Here is a 19,721-nt window from a genome sequence, read left to right on the forward strand (position 1 = left end):
GATTCTTAGAAGAGCTATAAGAAGAGACTTTCTAACACTAGATTCGGTGATCTGATGATCTGGGGCTGTGGGTGAATGCAATACCCTGCGTGCAGGATCCTGCTGTTGTGCCTAAGGGTGGAGCTGACACAGAAAAAGTCAAATTCAGAAATAAATCCGGCGATCTAGTTTGAGCTATGCCTGAAATACAGGAGAGACTTTTTGTTTTCATAGTCAAGAAGTCCTCCAGGTTGATACATACCTTGAGGAATTTGACTAAATGTTGTTATTTATTCATTCATAAGTATATATTAAGTATCTCTTATATAACATCCTTGGACCTCAGCTGCTTCATCCATAAAATTGGGTTATCCAAGGGCTAAAGACTGACGGAAGATATCTTGTGGTCCCTCTAAATTAGCGATCAGTTTTTAATTTTCGACTGGCTGTATATACCATGACTTTTTATTTAATTATTTCAGTAAACATTTATTATAGCGAAGTTATGCTCCCAGTTTCCATTTCTTCTTTTTGAAACCCAAGCATTTTACCTCCATTTTATCCCATCATCTCTTTCCTATAGGAAATACACACCAGGGGCGCCTGGGTGGCTCAGTCGTTAAGCGTCTGCCTTTGGCTCAGGTCGTGATCCCAGGGTCCTGGGATTGAGCCCCGCATCGGGCTCCCTGCTCGGCGGGGAGCCTGCTTCTCCCTTTCCCACTCCCCCTGCTTGCGTTCCCTCTCTCGCTGTGTCTCTCTCTGTCAAATAAATAAATAAAATAAAATCTAAAAAAAAAAAAAAAATACACACCAATAATATCACATTAAATTTCCATCACATCGGTATTTTTTCAAGTGAAAATTATTTGTCTTATTTATGCTGTTGGGAAAGATTTTGTAAAACTGGTTTAAAATGTATAATTTTATCTTTCACATGTTTCGTTCATGCTCTTTTACATCAACCCAATTAAGACGGATGCTTGGTTATCGTTGTGTGGTAGAAAGTAAATTCTTTTAAGGCAATTATCTCATGACATTACGAAGTTTCAAGGTTCATCCACTTTGGGGGAACTGTAGAATTAGGAAAAAAATCTCACTTATGTTAAAAGTGTCACAAAGCTTGCCTTCTTCCCTTAAGAGTGATTTCTAAAATAGGATTTTAGTTTTACTCTCTCAAGTTCTCCGAATGAAGGAAAGAACAGTGTGATGCAATGAAGAGACATCAGGAGCCTGCACACCACCCAACCTCAGTGAATATGGACAGGGAATTCCCTGATACTACTGTGTTGCTTTTTGTAGCATTTGACAAGAAGGCATGCATTTCTCAGGATAAAATGCAACTATTAGGAAGTAAGACAGTTTGGTCAAATCAGAATACCTGGATTCATGTACTAATTCTGCTGTTTGTGATTTTGGGCAACATAGGCTACATTGGCCTCTTTCTGAATTCAGGAATAAAATAAAACACAACCAAATTGCAATTCCTCATCTGAGTACTATTGTTTTTCAGTGATAAAAATGTAAATATGGTAGTACCTTGCTCACTGTGGAACTGTGCTTAAGCCCATGGCAGAGCCTTAATCTTGGGTATTGGCATACACAAATAGAAAAAGATGTAATAAATCATGTGGTGTTTTCCCACCCTGGGGCAGATACTCTGCTCATGACGCTTCTCTATTGTCTCTTCTTGGAATGTCACTGAATCCATCAAATGACTAGTACTAAGCTTACCGAAAGTCAAGACTAGCTCTGTATCTCGGAGATACTTGAGTTCACTTTGAAAATTTCTATGTATTCGGCAAGTGTCCTTCTTTAAAAAACAAAAAACAAAAAACCCCCAAAACCTATTCTCCTTAATGCCTTGTCCCTAATCAGCATTGTTCAAAATCCCTTCAAAACCTGTTCATCCTATAAGCTTAATTCCCTCCATTGAAGAATTTTGAATTTCTTTTGGCAGTCTTTATTTTTCTTGAACACTTAGGAGAGACTAAGGGCAATTATTTTCAAATGATATTTTTGAACTATACAAATACATAAGTATTTCTACTGCTTCTGTTCACAAAAAAAAGAGCATTTTGTTACATGATTGGAATTGTTCTTTTTATACTAATTTGAGCACAAACACCTTGGAATAAATTTATCAGCCCCTGAATACCCACTGTGGGTTACCACAGGCCACTCCTGTAAATGAGATATTGCAGCCCAATGAGTAAATACATTTCAAAATGAAAAGGGAAGTATTTTAACAATTTTTCTTACTTTACTCAGATGTTCGGTAGTTGGTAACTAAATTCACTAATGTTTTAATTAATGGAAAAAGATCATCTAAAATTAAAAGTAAATATCTTATTTATTACAGAATAGGATGAACAAAGCAAATATGAAAACTGTAATTGGTATAAGTTAACCTGAATTTGGTGGGGTAAAGCAAGAGGTTAATAGGTGTATGCACTGGGGAAGAAAAAAAACAAAACTGCTTAAACTATAATTGTTGCATTAACTTGTTTACATGATATTGGTTGATATTTAAAAGATTCGGGGCCATTTTAAAAAGCAAGATGTTTACTCTCTTACCCAGCAACAGCCTGGGAAATTAAATTGAAAGCAGCTGCTGCAGTGATAATGCCAGACCTCAGTATAAATGTCAACAGAGAAAACAGAGTTGTATGTTGGTATGCTTGTTTGGTTTTTTGAGAGAGAGAAATGTGACTTCAAGAAGGGAAATTGCCTTAAAGGAAGAACCAGAGAAATGGTTTTTCTCCTGAAAGTTTCAGGGGGCTAGCCTGGAAACTCTGATAAGCAAACAAGTAAGAAAACAAGTTAATTAGAGATAACTGTTTTCATACAATAAATAGGAAAATTAAGTGATAATATCCTTGAGATATTCAAACATCAATTTTTAAGTACCTAAGCTAACATAAAAATCAAAAGCAAAATTTTTGCAATCATGTTCAATGGTACATCATCTATTTGAGTACCTTTTACATGCAAGTGCCTGTATTAAATTCTATGGGGACAAAAGGGAAAGAAGACACATGTAGACTTCAAGATTCCTCTGTAAAGAAAGAGGACATCAGGATGGTATTACATTTCTTATTAAAGTCACTGGAAACTCAAAAAAAAGTTATCTACTCTAAGTTCTGAGAGGAAATGATTTTAGCTGTCCAAGATGATCCACAAATGGGGTACCCCTCCTGGCATTTGAATCAGGGTGGCAGAAGTGATGCTGCCTATTGTCTGAGGCTATGTCATAGGTAGTCTTGCAACTTCTGCCTTGGTTTCTTGAAACGATGAGCCTGGGTGAAGCTTAGCAGCCACATTATAAGTATGACTACCTCGAGGTGCTCACGTAAGGAAGATCAAGTTAGCTGTGCGGAGAGGACACATAAAAAGAGACCAGTGATGAACATCTCCAAGCCACTGCAACTAACCCAGCCCAACCACTAGACCTGACAGTGAAGTGGCCACATTGATGTTTCAGCACCAGTAGACACCAAGTGGAGAACCAAGACTCTAGTCAAGCCTTTTCAGAAATCTCCAGCCATTTGAGGAAGCAGACATTCTTGTTTTGTTCCTCGTTAGTATAAAGAGTATACCCGAGTAATAGAACTGTTAGAATGTGAGGATATTTGCCATGAATGTTTTTGGTGAAATCTTGATCACATTAACATGATAAACTTCTGTTTGCTAAGAATTTGGAAGGATGTTGAATTCAGGTTGATTTCATCCAAGTAAGAGTTCTCCTATATTCTTGATCACTCAATGCATTAATTATTCTAATTTGGTGTGCTAATTTGAAACAACCTGAAAACAACAACAGTGTACAACTGGTTGTGATTTATAAATTCACTTCTCAGTACTAATAAGGCTTTTGGAGTATTGAACTTCTTTTTATTAGTGGGCTTGACCTCTTTCATACTGTACTTCTCTGGTGTTGATACCAAATTTATACTAACCTCATATACTGAATATGAGAGAACTTCCACCTTTTCTATAAAAAAATACATTGAATTAAAATTACTGGTTCAATGAAAACTTTCATAATTTGTTTTTATTTGGGGTGAGTGGATAGTGATTTTAGATTAAAATTTCATAGTGGTTATGGCAACATTTCATGTTCAATTTTCTCTAGACACAGTTTTATAATTTTCTATTTTTCTGTAGTTTATTTCACACAAGTGTTCAAATATACTGGCATAAAAATTTTCATTTTTTATTATGGGCTTAGTTCCTCCTGAATTTATAGTTATGATCCTCTTTACATACTATTTTAAGGCTTTTCTTTTCCTTTTCTATGGATCAATCTTGTTAAAGGTTAGTTGATCTAATTATTTCAAAGAACAAAATTTTGGCTTTATTAGAAAGTCTTTTGGTTTTTTACTTGATCTATTTTCACTTAAACTTTTATCATTTATTGTTCTATTGTATTTGAGTTTATTCTTTTTTCCTGTTTTCTCATTTCCCAAGCTAGATAATTATCTCATTAATTTTTAATGACTAGAAGAGTCTGGAGGTTTTCCCAAGTGATAGGTCAGGCACGATGCAATGAGCCATGCTAATTGTTCTGGAGTGATTGTCCTAGCTATGGAAATTCATCCAAGTGTTTTAGGTATTGAGGTGATATATATAGATGTAATGTTAAGAAGTGACTCTGAATCTGAGGAGAGAATGATTTGGAAAAGCCAGAAATACATTTAAGAAAGCTGTTTGGTTTATCTAAGCTTCTGAAATCATCTGCCAGAATAGAAACTTAATATAGATGGTAGCGTTAGTGAAGATGGGGAAAAATAAATGGACTCAAGATACATTTGTGACATAAAATTGCCTGAAATTCTTGATGGATTAGGTCAATCACTGTTAGGCCATTTCTCAGATGTGGCATCACCAGTAACAGGAATAACATGCTTCTATTGTTACACTACTTAATACTTGTTGAATCAATGAGTGGAAAGCTGCTGAGTTAGTGAAGCCCAATGAGGAACGTGCTGCTTCTTCCTTTATATTTTACTCTGCTTACAGAAGAAGAATGAACTGATGCATAAAAGAGCAGTATCATTTTAGTGAGTGCCCATATCAGTGCCCTCAATTTTCCAATTATTTTGATTTCAGTATTATGTTTAATAACAAGATTTGGATCTTTTGTTTATTAGAAATGTGGAGCTAAACTTTAGGGTTAGTGTATCTCACTGGTATGGATTCATGAAGCCTGAGGATTTTATTCTACAATGAAATAACAATTTTCATGACCAGAATTCTCCATGAGTGTCATAATTCAAAAAACGTAGTTGTAGAAATAGCTAAGGGAAATGAAGAATAGAAAAAGATGCCTATTGATTTCTTTAGCTATTTGGAATTTACTTTCTTAAAGTTCTAATTTAATACTTGATATAAGACAGGCTATATATCTTAAAAGCAACTTACATCAAACAAGAGTTAGGGAAACAACAAAGAGGCCATTGGAGCTGAAGAATGGGAATATTTTGCATATAGAGGAGACTAAGGCTTTAATGACCTAATCCTCTTAATATTTTAAAAGTACTTTTAAATCCATCCTCAGATATTTGAAGACATATTATGTTTATTGAAAAAAGAAATCCTAGGTCAGGTTTTTATTTTAGGGATGGTTTGTTTAGCACCTTGATAAGATTACATTAAACTTAAAGGTTTCCAACTCTATAAAGTAATTCCATTTTCATTTTGGTTTCTCTTTGGTAGAAAGATTCTAGATAAGAAATGAGTAAAATTTCAGGCAATGTTTATTAGAAAATAATTTATCAATGTATTAGTAAAGCTTGAACTTTATTTTTATTTTTTATTGAAATATAATTGACATAAATGTGTAAGTTTCAGGTGTACAGTGTGTTGATTTGATACCTTTATTATTACGATAGCATTACCTCCATAGTATTAGCTGGGACCTCCATCTATAACATAATTAAGAATTTTTGTGTGTGGCAAGAGCAATTTGGATCTAGTCTCTTCACAATTGAAGTTTTTAATAGAATATGGTTGACTATAACTATGCTATGTGTTAGAACTCCAAAGCTTATTTACTAGTTACAAGTTCGTGTCTTTTCCAATATGAATGCCTTTTTTTGTTTTGTTTTGCTATAGCTAAGTTTTTGCAGTACTATGTTAAGTAAGAGTGAGGGCCCTTCTGTTGTCTCTAATCTTGGAGGATAGCTTTCAGCCTTTCACTGCTGACTGTGATGTTAGCTGTGGGTTTGTAATATAGGTCTTTTATTATGCTGGGGTATGTTCATTCTATACCCAACTTTGTTGAGGGTTTTTATGATGAAAGGTTGTTGTATTTTGCCAAACCTTTTTTTTTTTTTTTTTTTTACATGTATTAAGATGATCCCGTAACTTTTATCTTTTATTCTATTAATGTGGTGTTTCACATTTATTGATTTGCATGTTGAACCATATTTGCAAATCTGGGGTAAATCCTACTTTCCTGATCATGGTGTGCAATACTTCTAATGTGTTCTTGAAATCTGTTTGCTAATATTTTGTTGAAAATTTTTGCATCTATATTCATCAGGAATATTGGCCTATAAGTTTCTTTCATTGTAGAGTCCTTATCTATCTTGAATCTCCGGTAATATTGGTCTCATAAAATGAGTTTTGGAATGTTCCCTTCTCTTAAATTTTTTTTGGGGGGAAAGATTGAGAAAGATTGACATTAATTCCTTAAATGTTTGGTAGAATTCACCAGTGAAACCATCTGATCCTAGGCTTTTCTGTGTTGGGAGATTTTGATAATGATTCAAAATTATTACTCCTATTAGTCTCTTCAGATGTACTGTTTCTTATGATTCAGGCATGATAAGTATATGATTCTAAGAATTTATCCATTTCTTCTAGGTTATATTTCTTGTTGATGCATAATTGTTTAGAGTGGTATTTTATGATCCTATGTATTGCTATAATAGCAGTTTTTTCCCCTGTTCTCTATATTATATACTTCCACACTGACCTTTGTTATTTTCTTCCTTCTGACAACTTTGAACTTAGGTTGTTCTTCCTTTTCTAGTTCCTTGAGTTATAAATTTAGGTTGGTTGTTTGAGATCTTCTTATTTACTTAATACATGCATTTGTTTCTATATATTTCCCTCTAGGAACTGCTTTTGCACTTTCTCATAGGCTTTGGTGTGTTAAGACTTTTTTTTTTAATTTCCTGTTTGATTTCATCTTTGATCTATTGGTTGTTCAGGAGTGTGCTGTTTAATTTCCATATGATTGTAAAATTTCCAGCTTTCCTCTTGGTGACTTCCAGTTTCATAATGTATTCAGAAAAGATCCTTGATATGATTTTAGTCTTCTTGAATTTGTTAAGAATTGTTTTGTGGCCTAACATGTGATCTGTCCTAGAGAATGTTAAATTTTTCTCTAATAAATGTTTATGAGGGTTTAAATATATCTTTCTAATCATGGCTTTAGTTGTGCCCAGCATGTGTTGTTTTTTTTTTTTTATTTTATTTTATTATGTTAGCCACCATACATCATTAGCTTTTTTATATTATGTTATATTAATCACCATACATTACATCATTAGTTTTTGATGTAGTGATCCATGATTCATGGTTTTTGTATAACACCCAGTGCTCCATGCAGTACGGGCTCTCCCTAATACCCATTACCAGGTTAACCCATCCCCCTACCCCCCTTCCCTCTAAAACCCTCAGTTTGTTTCTCAGAGTCCATAGTCTCTCATGGTTCATCTCTTCCTCCGATTCCCACCCCCCTTCATTTTTCCCTTTCTTCTCCTAATGTCCTCCATGATATTATGCTCCACAAATAAGTGAAACCATATGATAATTGACTTTCTCTGCTTGACTTATTTCACTTAGCATAATCTCCTCCAGTCCCATCCATGTTGATGTAAAAGTTGGGTATTCATCCTTTCTGATGGCTGAGTAATATTCCATTGTATATATGGACCACATCTTCTTTATCCATTCATCTGTTGAAGGGCATCTCGCCTCTTTCCACAGTTTGGCTATTGCGGACATTGCTGCTCTGAACATTGGGGTGCATATGGCCCTTCTTTTCACTACATCTGTGTTTTGGGGGTAAATACCCAGGAGTGCAATTGCTGGGTCATAGGGTAGCTCTATTTTTAATTTTCTGAGGCACCTTCCACACTGTTTTCCAAAGTGGCCGTACCAACTTGCATTCCCACCAACAGTGTAAGAGGGTTCCCCTTTCTCCACCTCTCCAACATTTGTGGTGTCTTGCCTTGTCAATTTTTGCCATTCTAACTGGTGTAAGGTGGTATCTCAGTGTGGTTTTGATTTGAATTTCCCTGATGATATGTTTTGATACATTGTATTTTCATTATCATTTAGTGCAAAATACAAAGTTTCCTTGTTATTTCTATGTTCTTAAGTTATTTAAAAACATGTTTCATTTTCAAATATTTGGCAGTGTTCTAGGTATTTGTTAAGGTCTTCAAGCTCATTTCTATTGTAGTCAGGTAAATGGCTTTCCCCCGTTTTATATACTATTAAGTCCTTTGAAATATAAGACCTTTTTTGTTTAGTGTTTGAATGTTTCCCGCCTCCCCAATCCTTTCACTTTAAACCTTTCTCAAACCGTATATTTAAAATCTAATGTATAGCATATAATTTCTTTTAATCCAATGTGGTGTTTGATTTTAATTGTAATACTTAATATGTTCACGTATAATTTCTGCTATTTTTCTGTCCAAATCTACCATTTCCCTATTTTTCTATAGTCCTTTAATTTTCTGAGTTCTTTAGAATTAAATTAAATCTATTTAATTACATTATTGTATATTAACTTGTTACTCATTTTTTTTTTTGTTTATTGGCACAAGAGAGATCACAAAATAATTGCTAGTTTCTTAGTGTTTAATATGTCACTTCCATACCAAAGCAAGTACCTTAGAGCACTTAATTCAAATTACTTCCCCTCAAACTTTTGGGTTATTATAACACATTGTTCTGTTACTTGTTTTTATCAGCAACATTTAATCAAATTTACCCACACATATTTTCTTTTTGTTATCTCTTTCATATTAACTATGTACCTAATTGTACACATGTGTGTGTGTAGTGTGTGTGTGTATTCTCTCTCTTTATTTCTCTTCTTGGCTCTTTCTTTTCCTCCTTCACTCTGTTCCTTTTTCTTTTATTCCTTTTTTTCTTAGAACTCCTTTTAGTATTTTTTTTGTGTCCATCTTCTGTTAAATTCTCATCTTTCAAAACATTTTTATCAAGTATTATAACTCACTTTGATATGATATTTTGCTGCATATAGAATTCTAAGTTGCCAATTATTTTCTTTTTCAGCAATTTACAATACCATTCTATTCTCAACTGGCTTTCTTTGTTTGCTTTTTTTTTTTTTTTTAAATCTCCCAGAATTCAGCTGTAATTCTTACAGTGGGACTTTGGAGAAAACATACATCCTTTGCTTCTGGCTACCTTTAAGATTTTCCCTTTGGTGTTAGTTTCCAATAACTTGATGACGTGTATAAATGTGGCTTTGTTTGCTTGATTTTGGATTGGACTTCATGCTCCGTGTTGAATCTGTGGTTGGATATATTAGAAGTTTTTCTGGTTGGGTATATTAGAAATTTATTACCTTCTTGGGATGCCTGGGTGGCTCAGTCATTAAGCATCTGCCTTTGGCTAAGATCATGATCCCAGGGTCCTGGGATCAAGCCCTGGCACTGCACCAGGCTCCCTGCTCAGCAGGAGGCCTACTTCTCCCTCTCCCACTCCCCTGCTTGTGTTCCCTCTCTGGCTATCCCTCTCTGTCAAATAAATAAATAAAATCTTAAAAAAAAAAAAAAATTATTACCTTCTCAAGTATTATTTCTTTCCTTTCTGTAACCTCCTTCCCTTCCAGGACTGCAAATAAATCTTATATGTGTATTCCCACTCTTGACCTTTTGTCTCATGATCTTTGCTGATGCAAAGATCTTTGTTTCTTTATGCTACTTTATAGTTTGTTCTGACCTAACTTCCATGTCACTAGCTTTCTCTTTAGCTGCTATTAAACTCCTGTACTGGTTTATTACTTTTAGTGAAATAATATTTTTTGGTTAGGAAATAGTTAGAAAATATCCATTTGATTTTTTTATAGGTTCAAGTTTTCTATTGAAATACTCCATCTAATCTCTCAAATATTTATTGCTATTGAATTTAAAATCTGCATCTGATACCTCTAATAACCCAAATCTCCTATGAGTTTTCCTCTTGTCTTTTTTTTTTTCTTTATATTTGGCCCCTTCTCATCTTTTTACATTTCTGTTTTTTTATTAAATGAAAGCCAGACATTTTATTTAAAAAACATTGTAGAGAGGCACCTGGGTGGCTCAGTTGGTTAAGTGACTGCCTTCAGCTCAGGTCATGATCCCAAGGTCCTGGGATCGAGTCCCACATTGGGCTCCCGGCTCAGCAGGGAGCCTGCTTCTCCCTCTGACCCTCTCCCCTCTCATGCTGTTTCTCTCTCGCTCTCTAATAAATAAATAAATAAATAAAATCTTTAAAAAACATTGTAGAAAATTTGAGGCTTTGGATAATGTTATATTCCCCCAAGAGCATTTATATTTTTTTATGAGGGTAATTTAGAGGAGAAAATCACTTTAATCCAAGTATTAAAACCCAGATTTAATTTTTATGTGAGCTAGTATATATCAATATGCTTTTGTTGCTACTACACAGCCCTTTGGAAATCCCATTTGAAAGATTGCTGTTTAGAGAGCTTTTCTTTCTTGGTACATCCAGATATCCAATTTTTGTTTGCACAGTCCTGTGTGATTATTAAATGCTCTGTTGAATTTCTAAGCATCTCAGGAGCCATTTTAGAATCAGTCTTCTGTTAAAATTGGAATGTGAATTCCAACATTTGTATTTCTCTTCTGTCTGGCTTTCTAATTCCTTCAAAAGTTGTTTTATATCTTTCATTCATCTTTTCTAGCTCTTTTTGGTGAAAGGGTTGTTCTGATAAAAGCTAATCTATTATAGACCAAAATTGCATCTCATGCTCAGTTTTCAATTGGATAAAATTGGGTTCCAACTTAGCTCACATTTTTTTGTCAGCACAATACTACATAACACTTTTGTTTTCCATGCACAAAATTCCAGTATTCTATTGTTCCTTAGAAATTATTTTTGTATTGGTACTCTTTCTTATTTAACCAATAACATATTTTTTATGGATAACATTTTAGGGTTCCAGTGACTTTCTAGATTGATCTAAGGTACAAGTATGTTTAATATATCCTAAATAGACTGCATGAGATATTTACTTTTTCTTAGAATATAGAACAAATTTATGAGAATATTTTTAACACAGATGTGATGAGGTTTTGTTGATTGTATGAACGTTTTGTGTTTCAACAATTTTATATTTGCTTTTGAAAAGGTCTAAATAGTTTTCAAAACTGGAAAGACTTATCACATATCAGATGCCTCCTTCTGGCCCTAGCCCACCTTTCTGTTCTTGTTGTTTTTCTACAGAAACTACTTACTCCCAACAAAGTGACAAAGGTATTTCCCATTGTTGAAATGTACTTATATTTGCTATGTCCATGCTTTGGCTTATGCCATTACTTCTTCTTGGAGTATATTCCATTTCCAACATCACTTGAAATCTTATACATTGGATAAGAATCCACTTAAATGACATTACTCCCACGATGGGTGTTAAAGTCATTTAAGCCAGCTTTGAAAGAAAGAAAGAAAGAAAATGATCTATAATTCTGTGACCTATGCATACGTTTTTGCCTAATATGCCTATGTAATATGTATATATTTTATAGCATAATGTTTTGCCCCATAGTTACTGTGTATCTTTGTTACTTCACACATTATTGTAATCATCTTGATATAGGAGCCTGATGCTAAATAGTGTGCAGTCCCCATCCTTGAGTGCTTTGATATCGCAACCATTCACTTAAAGTCATGAGAGTTAGGGATAGTTAAAATCAGATGGAGCAAATAGTGGGATTACATTGATTATTTCTATTTTTTATATCTAATAGAATTTTACAGGTTTTTAAAAATCCTTTGTAAAGATGAAAGAAATAATTGTACAGCATAAAGTATCTAAAACTAGTTTAGGCACAGAAATACAAATAGCAAGAATCTTGCACATATTGTGAACTCTTGGATTCTCAGCATTTTAATGAAAGTACTAGGATATTAACTCTCACTAGAATTTTGTTCATAATCAATTTTAAAAGCCATCTTCCTTTTTGGTGGTGGTTTTTCTTATTTTTCAATTCTCCCCATTCAGATCAATCGGTTTAACAGTTGGAAAGTAAAAACTTCACTGGAGATGCCTAAGCCTCAACAATATTCCACTAGAAGAACTTGTCTGAGGCTGTAAAATCTGCTTGACATTTTACAAGAATAATAATTGAAAACCTCAAACTGTTATCTCTGAAAATTTACGATGTGCCTCAGAGGGTAGAAATAACCAAATCTCTACAAAATTTGGGCTTGACGCTTGTTTATTTTTTAATGACAACCCATTTCTATTTTTAATAGTGCTTGTTTTTGTAAACAGAAGGATCAGGCCTATCAAGGATATGCGCCAAATGCAAAAGATGGGTTCTCAGAACACTGGAACACAGCATTCATGTTGTGCCCATCATTTTTTATTGACATAATGGCTGGCGGAGTCTTGCTAAATGTCACAGATCCCATTTTCTTTTTTTCATGTTTCCCCACCTGTCAATACTCATGCAGTCAGCATGGTATTTGTTTAAACATTCTGTGTTCCTTCTACAACTTGTAGCAGCACCAGTTACAGAAATTCAGCAGTCAGGTTTTAGCTGACAGTTTTCACACTGAAACATGGTACAGAAGGGAACCCAGCTTGCTCTTCCCCAGGTGCATTTTTTCTGTCATGCCAAAAGGAGAATAAAATAATATATGATTGTCAGTTAGGGAAGCAAATAGAATTCAGAGATACCCGGGGGAAGAACATGTTGACTGCGCAAGTAAGACTATTTTTGTAGTTACATTTTTAACTATCCACATTCTTTAATGAAGGGAAGGAGAGCAGCTTTGGGAGTCTTTGGAATACCAAAATGCAGATTTACCCACTGTATAAATAATAGAGTGGTTTATTAAAAACTGAGACCCTATGCTATAAATAGCTTTAGGTAGGCTAACGAAGCTGCTCCTCTAGGTAACATGAAAATCATGAGAAAATTCTTCTATAAGATAATTAAGCCCTTCATGTTGATAATAATGGTCAATATGTTTGATGTCTTCTACACATGCATAGGTGAGAATGATGTTGTCTTTCTCTCTTGGTATTCTATAACTGTGTTTTATTCATATGAAATCCATAATTTCATTTACAAATATGGTATATCCATGAATAGTAGCATTGAAATAAAATATAACTTATTTCATTTTCTTTCCTAGAATTAAATTCACAGTAATAACTTGTCATTTCAATTAATACAAGGCATCTATTTGAAGTGTACGGTTTAATGAGTTTTGAGAATTGGGTAAGAGCTAAAGCCACAGTCACAATTACAAGGACAAAAAACATTTGTTAGCCCAAATAGTGTCTCTTTGTCCCTTAGCAGCCCATTCTTTATTTTGCCCCAGGAAACCAGTCATCTGCTTTATGTCTATAGATTAACTTGTATATTCTGGAATTTTGTATAAAAGGGATAATACAGAATTTTTTTTTATTTGGCTTCTTTTAAGCTAGTATACATAATTAGAGATTCATCCATTTGCTTCTGTGCATCAGCCATTCCTTGCTTTTGATTGCTGATTATCATTTCATCATATTTTTGTTTTCTTCATCCAATCACCTGCTAATAGATGTTTAAATAATTTCTAATTTTTTAATACTGTAAATAAGACTGATATAAATATATGTGCATGAGTTTCTGTGTGTGTGTGTGTGTGTGTGTATGTTTTTATATCCCTTGAATAATATAATATACAGATGTACAAGACCTGAGTTACATACCAAGTGTATATTTTTTACCAAATTGCCAAATAGTTTTCCAAAAGGGCTGCACAATTTTATATTTCCTCTAGGAATATATAAGAATTCCAGTTTCTCCACATCTTGACCAGAATTTAATAGTGTGAATGCTTTTTTAAATTTAGCTACCATAGGGAGTAGTGTTCTTGTATGTTTAATATGCATTTCCCTAATGACTAACGATGGTGGGCATCTTTTTCAGTACTTACTTGCCATCTGTAGATTTCGGAAATGCTGTTGAAATATTTTGCCCCTTTTTATTGGGTTATTTGTCTTCTTATTAAGTGGTAAAAGTTCCTGATATATTCTGGAGACAAGCTCATTTTCAGACATATGCATTGGGCTTTCCTTCTAGTCTGATTATAAAATAAAATTTTTTCTAAACTTTCACTTAATTGAGGTTATCTTGCTTGAGAGAATGGAATTTAAAGATGTCTGGAAGTTTCTGAAAATCATAGGATTACATGGAAAGTGGCACATAATAGAGGTACAGATTTGGACTTACTTTAGTAAAGCCTTCCTTTTTCTTGTTGTCTAAGTGATTTCCTGATAATATATGACCTCTAAAGAGAGCTTATTATTTATCTCTGGTCCCAGTACTGGTATAAAACTATATAGTCTAGGCTACTTTGCTTGTCATATTTCTTAAAGTATTCTTTCTGTTGTACTGTCTACCCGCGCTGAAACCATAACCTCTCACACCAAATGCTCGGAGATTGGGGTGGCGGGGGCGGGGGGGAAGTGGATAATGCGTCTCTCATTTATTTATTTATTATTATTATTTTTAAAGATTTTATTTATTTATTTGACAGAGACACAGCTAGAGAGGGAACACGAGCAGGGGGAGTGGGAGAGGGAGAAGCAGGCTTCCCGCTGAGCAGAGACCCGGATGTGGGGCTCGATCCCAGGACCCTGGGATCATGACCTGAGCCGAAGGCAGACGCTTAACGACTGAGCCACCCAGGTGCCCCAATGCATCTCTCATTTAAAAAAAAAATTGTTTTTAATTAGTTTCAGAGGTAGAATTTAGTGATTCATGAGTTGCATATAGCACCCAGTGCTCATTACATCACGTGCCCTCCTTAATGTTCATCACCCAGTTACCCCTTCCCCCCAAACCCCCTCCCCTCCAGCAACCCACAGTTTGTTTCCTAGAATACAGTGTCTCCTGTGGTTTGCCTCCCTCCCTGTTTTTATCTTATTTTTCCTTCCCTTCCCCTATATTCATCTTTTTGTTTCTTAAATTCCACATATGAGTGAAATCATATGGTGTTTGTCTTTCTCTCACTGACTTAATTCACTTAGCATAATACCCTCTAGTTCCATCCATGTTGTTGGAAATGGCAAGATTTCATTCTTTGTGATGGCTGAGTAATATATACAGTGCTTCTCCCATTAGAGTAGTACTTTAGCATCAGCAATTGCCACATGATCCAAACTTGTGTGTTAAGGAAACAGGGCCAGTGTTTCCCCCTTGCGAGGGGACTTTGTGTCATTTGGGATGAAACTCAGGATCTCTTCAAGAATCTGTCTCAGTCCAGGCTACTTCAGACTGTATTCATTCTTCTCAGAGAGGAGGATTTCATGGGGGTAGGTATGTCTTTACAAACTTGATTCCATGTGCAGCAGCATCAATCCGTAGAGAATGGGTCTCTTGATCATCATTCTTTAGGTAAGAGGTATGGATTGCTAAGAATACACAATCTGGAGTCTTACTCAATATTAACTCTGTGTGTGTATGTGTGTGTGTGTGTGTGTGTTTTGCTATTTTGGCACACAGTGGAGGGATGACAACAGTGCCCGTCTGATCAGTTTTATACTGCATCCCTCTGCCCACTATACAAAATGTTTACGTGTTTCTAGAAAGCTAATTCTCAATCTCAGCCTAAACTAGTTTTCACTGAAAAGGAACAGGGGGCAAATGAAGTAAATCCTTCCAAATATGTTTCAAATGTTAAAATGAAAAACCACTACTTACAAATTTTATTGTCGTGGGGTGTAAAGAAATATACCACAAATACTATGTTGGTTTCACATCATTTTTAAGCTGATGGGAATTCTATATGTGATTAATAACATAATTTCCAAATTATGACATTTGATTAAATTCCTAATGAAGGGTTTAGGGGCTGAGAAAATAAATAAAAATACAGATCTTATAATACTTCTCTTGGTCACAAGAAAATGATGAGACTGTCCTCTCTTGGCTATGCTTCTCATGAGTAATACCTCTTTACTTCCTTGATAAAGATCAGTGTAATAACCCAGGCCGGCAGTCATGTGCTGCACCATCTCTGTTTTCGATTTTTATCTTTAAAAGTGAAAAAAGACAAGTCATTTTTAGTGCTCCGCAGATGCCAGAGTGTAGCTGAGTTTAAATAGAAATATGTAACAGATTCTTTTTCAGGTATTATTCTAACTAAGGCAGGTATTTCATACACCCATGTTGTAATATAATCTAAAGCACTAATACTTAAAGTGATTCAAAGCCACATAAATGCTTCTCTGCTAACTTGTCTTTTTGAAGTGTCCAATTTTCTGAATGTCTCGTATTATCTGTTCTGCAGTGTTGTAGAGAAAATACCTTGCAAAACACTCGTTTTTTATATACTCCATCTTTGTCTTCCAAACTGAGGGGGAAAAAAGTGCTCCTGGAGTGATCTATTCCCTGCCCTTTCCCTTCTAAAGCCCCACAGAGCAAACTGCAGACCCAGGGAGCTTCACTGGTAAGTTACACCAACATTAAATGAAGAAATAATTCCGATACGCAAAACTTGTCTAGGCAATTGGAAAAGAAAGTAGCCTGATTACAAAGGATAAACAAGAACATTATGAGAAAGGAATATTACCAGTTAGCCACAAGTGTGAATATAGAGGCAAATTTCTCGACAAAATAACAAACATACTCTAGCTATATTAATTATATCATAACCAACTTGGTTGTATCCCAGGAAAGCAAAATTTGTATGTTTGTTTCATCTTAGAAAATTGATTATTGTGATTCACTACATTCATAGATTAAAGGAGAACATTACAGAATGGTAATAGACCAGGGAAAGCATTTCACTAAATTCAACATCATTCATTAAAAAAAAAAAAAAAGACCTCTTAGAAACCAGTATTAAACAGTAACTGTAATCAGGATAATACATTATAAAAATGAGTTTGCTTCTAGGAGGATGCAATTTCTCCTTATGGAAGCTGGCATTTCATAACTAATCAGGGGTGGGAAACAGGCTGTAGATGTATCAGACAACATCTGAAGTTTGGACGATTCCCACCACTCCCCCCTGCACTGAGGAGCGAGAGCAGTTGGCCCAAAGCTTATGGCATTGTTTCTCATACGTTAGCATGCTTTGGAACGACTAGAAGGGCTGTCACAAAGACAGCACAAAGGGCTGTCACAAAGGGCTGTGTCCCACTCCCCGAATATCTGATCTAGTGCGTCCAGATGGAGGCCTGCTAATTTTCATTTCTAACAAGTTCCCAGGTGATACTGATGCTGCTTGTTGGGGTACCCAACTTTGAGAACCATTGGCCCCGGAACACTGAGTGTGATGTTTGGGTTGGAGAGGCAAGGCAATGACCATGGTTATTATTTTTATCTGCCATTGCACAGAAGCTGCATAGAGTTTAAAATTCTAGTGTTTATGACACTTTTGGTTTACCCCTGTTTTATTTTTCTCACCTTTCTAGAAAACAGAGCTTGAGGTAAAGGCTTATTTGCTAAGACTTTATTGAGGAACATTATCCCAGTGAGGGATGGAAGAATGATACAGGGCAGGAGGGAGAGAAAACACATGTAGTATATTATTAAGATTGATATCAAGGGCAGCTGGCTACTTAATCCTATGGGACTGTTTCCAGTCTAGTTCAGGGCTATCTTGGAAGGGGAAAAATAGAGAAAATTGATCTACCAGTGCTTGTATCCCACTGTGAGTGAACTTTTTTAAATGCATTGATTTCCCAAGTATGCCCTGAAATTTCTCAGTAAATTGTGTCCTCAATGAAGCCCTGGGATGATAGGTGAGAAGTGCATGGTAGACCTGCAAGGAGAGGTCATAGGCCTATGTCCCCCTGATGTCCGGTGGAATCACACAACAGTGGAATATCAAGTGAGACCCAGACAATTCAAAGTAAGCGTAAGAAATAGGCATCTTGTATATACCACTTAGAGCTGTATTATCACTGGCTTCCCATCGTAGCTGGCAAACATCATATGATATGATATGTGGCTTCCATTGTGTCAAAACAAGATGCCCTCATTTTTCATACAAGGAAGGAGGTGCATGTTCTTTTTAAAGGGATGGCTAGGTGCAATCTTTGAAAAAAAAATTGTTTAATTAAATCACCTGTATTCAATCTCAAATTTGCTAGTTTCTCCCTCAGTATTTTTCTTCTTGGTTTAAGGTAGAGTGAGCTTTGGGATTTCTTGGGAAAAATAATCAGTTTGCTGTGTTTCCAGTTCTCACACAGTCTCTTCTAAAATTTCCTTCTACCTGTATCTTCTGACATTTCCTAATAGTATTCCCCATAATTGTAACATTTCTACCTCATTTACTGAAAATCATTATCATATACAAAACTCAAGAAGTGATTTTAGGAAACTATTAAAACTGGTCCCTTGTATCCTTACCAGGACATTAAATCTAATATCATTGGTAATTAACCCATATCAATAACGATCACCACCCTACATTATATTTTCCTACCCGGCTCAGCACCACAACATCACGATCCATTTCTATGTATGTTCTCCCAGCCCCTGACTAAATATTAACTAAGTCTTCATTGCTATGGGAACAGATAAGCCCCCATAGCAATTCTGCCCCCCAGTAATTCTTCTTTTAAACTTACCTACGGCCCGGGTCAGGGTGAGTGGCTCCTCGCACAGCAGATGTACCCCTCCAGTTCCCACTGAGTCATCTGTATGTGTCACTAGACCACTTCATTGAGTAGGCTTCCTGTTCCTCTTCCTTTAGCTTCTACAGATCATGGGCCAGCCCAGCATCAGTTGCAAAGCAACAACCATACAGGAAGCATTTAACCAACTCCACAAATTACATAAAGTCAAACCTCTATTGTAAATCCATATTCTCTATCATTCCTAGTGATTCTGTTTGTCTGATCAACCCCCAAGTGATAAAAAATTTAGTGCTGGAGATGGCTCCTGAGGTAAAAACTTCTTAAAGATGGACCTCTGAATTGATGATAGCTTATTTGGTGTTGATACTCTGCTCTTATTAGACTTAAAGGCGTTAATGAACCTATTTCCAGTGGTAAAGGGAGCATTGATAATCTATGGCATACAATGGCAGACAGTTACTTTAATTATCATCAGTAGAAACCTTTAGAGTGTGTATAGGAGGAAGGCTTTGAGTGTCCAAATACTTATAACATAGAATACTTTAATGAAAAGAAGCAGTATGATAGAACTGATCATTGCTTTTGAAGTAATTGGCAGATAATAATGAGCTCAGTGCTTTAAATTTCCAGCTCAAGTCCCATGTATGTATAATTTAATCCATTTTTCCTTCTTCCTTTCTCTTGTTCTCCTACCATTTAATGTAAGATGTATTTAGAGTATGTAACTTACATCTCAATATTAACATTATAGGCAATCAAAAGGAGAACATGGCTCAGTTAGAAAAGCAATAAATCTCACTCAAAGATAAACGGAGTTTCTTTCTTTCCTTTCTTTCCTTTCTTTCCTTTCTTTCCTTTCTTTCCTTTCTTTCCTTTCTTT

This window comes from Phoca vitulina, unplaced genomic scaffold (genome assembly GCF_004348235.1).
Source record: "Phoca vitulina isolate PV1807 unplaced genomic scaffold, GSC_HSeal_1.0 scaffold6, whole genome shotgun sequence".
Lineage (NCBI taxonomy): Eukaryota > Metazoa > Chordata > Mammalia > Carnivora > Phocidae > Phoca > Phoca vitulina.